Here is a 4348-nt window from a genome sequence, read left to right as displayed (position 1 = left end):
AAAAAAAAAAGAAGCCATTTTGGAGGCAAGTGTTGGAATTGAACGAAGAGCCTTGTGTATGATAAAATATATACCATAACTCTGAGCTATACCCCAATTTCCAGGAAACCATTTTTAATCATAACATTTACAAAAATGCAGACTTCTGCAAACATTAGTTACCAAAATGAGCAAAGAAAACAAATTACATTGTGAAAGAAAAATGAAATTATAAAGACAGGAAATAAAAAGGAAGTAACAGAACAAAGACCAGATGTGACTGTCATATGAGAAAAATAAGAACGAGCTACAATCCCATCTGGAAGCAAAACAGATTTTCAGACTGGACCACTGGGCCAGGAGCTGTGGGACGGGGAGGAGCAGGCCCAGCGTAATGGCATTAAGGCCTGCCCAGACCCCAGAAATCCCATCCTGTATTGGCAGGAGTAGGAGCACTACTTGGGCCTATATGTCCTGTCGCACATAGATCTGTCCTTCACCAGAGGTCAGATAGCCTGGCTAAACTTCCTTTCCCCTATAAGGTCATGTCCAGGAGCACCTGGAGTTCCTCTTTATGCAAATGAGGCATCCGCAGCACCGGGATCCCAGCCAGTAACATACACTTATCCCGGAAGCCCCTACTCACCTCCCAAAAAGGCTTAAGTAGCCTATGTTCCCCCTAGTACATTGAACCAGTTCTCCAAAGCTGTTCCCAGGTGAGTGTTCTTTGACCGAGCACTTAGAGTTGACCAAGATCCTGTCTGCACACACACTCGCGCCTGGAAAAGCTTCTCTCCCTCCAGTCTAGCCTGGCCCTCAAGGGATCTGGCTACTCCAGGTGGGGTTGGGAGAGGAGAGTGGACCCGGGGCAACAACAAAGAACCAATTCAAACTGTAATGTACATGAAAGAAAAAGCGTTAGCCTTTGGAAGCAGAAGAGTACCTTGGATTGGGGCCAAGGAATACCACAGAGATCACGTTACATAACGGATCTCACAGAGATTTATTTGGGGTAGCGGGGGTATGCGAAAGACTGCCTCTGAGTTTTGACAAGAGAGAGATGAAAGGAGAGAGAGAGAGAGAAAGAGACAGAGACAAAGAGACAGAGACAGACAGACAGACGGAGACAGAGAGCTGGCTGTGATGGCAGGGACATCTATAAAGGTTACTGTAAGGACTGTGGATTCTCTTAGCAAGCCATCCCATCTCTGACTCGGTCACTTCTGGCTGTGGTTTTTAAGCTCTTTGCTTATCTCTATCTATGTCTGCATATTGGGCTTCGTGCATCCCTCCATCCCTCCGTCTTTATCTGGGATTCCACTCTGGGTTACCGCCTTGCAGTATGCTTATCCATTTCACACATTCACTTTCATTTTATTCACTTTGTCACTTAATATTTCATTTTAGCCTTCCTGGCCTTCAGGCCTTACATGTTCCTTACAGTTACTGACAGTGGCAGTAGAAATGTGTTGCGTTTGTCCCTGGTTCTTAACCAAAACACCAAGATCAGAATCACAAGGAATGAAGATAAAAAATGGACAGAACACAAGAGTGAAATCTTAATACCAGGCAAAGGGATTCATGGGGAGGGGGGAACATGAAATGAGACCAAAGAGTGGTGTTTTCTTGTCTTTTGTCAGCTTGTCCCAAGCTAGAGTTACCTGGAAAGAGGAACCTCAATTGAGAAAATGTCTTCACCAGATTGATCCATTGACCAATTGTCTGGCATTTTCTGGATTAATAATTGATATATAAGGGTCCAGCTCATTATAGGCAGTGGCATCCATAGGTGGTCCTAGGTTGTATAGTCTCCAGGCTGAGCAAACCACAGAAAGCAAGCCAGTAAATAGATTCCTTATATTGTTTCTGCTCCAGTTTCTGTCTCTAAGTTCCTGCTTGAGTCCCTTCCCGGACTTCCCTCAATAATATAACTTGGTTGGGATATGTCATTAAGAGCAGTTAACTCCACTTTTTCTTCCTTTTCCTAGTTAAACTCTTGTGGGAAATATTAAAAAAGAAGAGCAATTTCTCACACTACATCCAGCTACTCTCTGCCCAGCAGTCTCATGGCCTCTAGCTAGCTCCAGTCCGCAGTCTTCCTTTCTCTAGTTCCCCTGCCTCAGTGTCACCCTTACCTTCTCAGCCATCCACCCCTTGTGGTCGGTGGTCACAAATCCCCTTAACCTAGTAAATCAAAACTCTTGAAGCTTAGGAATCATCAGATTTATATATCAATAAATTCTCAATTCACATGATGCCCACACAATAAATTCAGGGCCAATTGATAATGATACAAGCTGCCCACCTAGATTAGACAAGTTATCCCAATGATTCTAGTCCTCTATGATGTTATAGCTACCTGTGGCTATTTAAAGCCACTTGGAATCTAAATCGTCCTGTTCGTCCTCCATTTTCCTCCTTCTCCTTCTCTGTTGCTCCCTATCTCTGCAACTCTAAGCTCTGCCTCCCTTTTTCCTGTCCAATCACAGGCTTCTTGTATTAATATTTAAAGTGATTGGACAGGGAAAATTCTGCTACATTAAACATAATGTTAAAAGTTGATTTATTTCTATATTGGTTCCTGTGGTATTTATCATAATCATGTCCCAAGCCAAAGATCAACTTGGGTCTTTTTGTTGTTTTGCCTTTTATTTTTATTTTTTAGTTGTTCTACTATAACCTTGTGATTTACACTTCACAAATTGTTTCCATTGTCTCATGGTATGTTCTGAGAATTGACTAACTGTTGGGGGTTGGTCTGGTGCTCCTTGTATTTATATATTAAATTACCTATGAACTGGTTGCCCCAAGATGAACAAATTCCCACATACACCATCATTTGTTGTGTTATTTATTAGTTAAATAAAACTGGCAACAACCAATTACTGAGGAGAATAGAGAGAGGTGGAGTTTGAATTATGGGCTGGGAGTTACAGGTAGGGACCACAAGGGAGGAGAAAGGACAGAGAGGGAGAAATAGTGTGGAGGAAAGGAAGACAGAGAAAATAGGAGATCTCCATTAGTCACGATGGACCAGTAGCAGCACATGTCTGTGAAATGCCTCCCCAGACTGCTGGAACAGAAATAACCTAGGAAGATTCAAACAGTAAGTGTTTGGGGATCACAGTTTGAGAAGTAGCCAGTCTAGAATTAGAGAATTGGATTATCCCCCAGTAATTGCATAGGCCTAATAAATAAATCATAGTTTAAATCTCATTCATTTGAAGCTAGACGGCTGTAAGCATAAGTTATAGTAATTTATATTTGGCACACAATGTAGGACTTAGAACGAAAATTAGTCTGAGACAGGTTACTGGGTAGAAGCACGTTACTCCATGAAAATGTGGCTGCAAGGGTCAGAGCTTACAGAGAGCTGACTGGGAAGTTCTCCCTCCACAAGGCACAGCTGGAGGCAGTACTCCAGCCCAGAGCTGAGACTTACCATGGTGCCTATCCCACAAGACACTAAGGACTACTAGTGCCCGGGAGAGAGACTAGGCAGTGCTGGGGCCACTGCTGTCTGGAACACAACAGCTGAAACACATCAGCTGTCTTTCCAACACGTTTCTCAAAGGCACAGAGGACCACTCTGGACATCCCCAGATCGGCCTGTTGTGTTTCCAGCCCAGCCCACCTGTGCTTGCCTTCATGCCCTACTGCACCCTAGCACTCATTTCCCCACATCCTCATGTCTAGACGCAAGCCACGAATAGGAGCACCACTTCCCTGGATGCAGACACTGTGGTGGCTGAAGCCTAGTGCACATGCTGGTGGCTGCTGTCTCTGCCCATGCACCGGAAGAATGGAGATGGACTGCTGCCATTTTTCCAATAAGGGCACACATGGGAGACAGAGGACAGCATTTTTCAGGAGCACAAAATTTGCACCTTTTTTTTCTGTCCTTTTTAAAAAAGATTTATTTATTGTTATATGTAAGTACACTGTAGCTGTCTTCAGAAACACCAGAAGAGGGCGTCCCATTTCATTATGGATGGTTGTGAGCCGCCTTGTGGTTGCTGGAACGAACTCAGGACCTCTGGAAGAGCAGTCGGTGCTCTTACCCTCTGAGCCACCTCACCAGTCCGCTGCTTTTCTCTATAATCAACACCTCCCTACGAAAAGAAGAATCAAGTTGTACAAGTTTCAAAAGAAGCATCCACTGACTTTCTGCAAAGACTATCTTTAGCTGTAGATAGACCAATTTAGAATTCTTAGTGATTTTTAAAAATTATTAGGATATATTAACTGGCTACAGTCTTCATTTGGTTTAACTACTCAAAAGCTGAGTCATTTATTTCAAACTTTACAAGGTGACAAAGAATTAAATAGTCCAAGAAGATCATTAGCTGAAGCTGAAAATGAATTGTTT

The sequence above is a fragment of the Mastomys coucha genome, unplaced genomic scaffold (genome assembly GCF_008632895.1).
Source record: "Mastomys coucha isolate ucsf_1 unplaced genomic scaffold, UCSF_Mcou_1 pScaffold13, whole genome shotgun sequence".
NCBI lineage: Eukaryota > Metazoa > Chordata > Mammalia > Rodentia > Muridae > Mastomys > Mastomys coucha.
The sequence above is the reverse complement of the archived record's forward strand: the minus strand, read 5'-3'. Positions refer to the sequence as shown.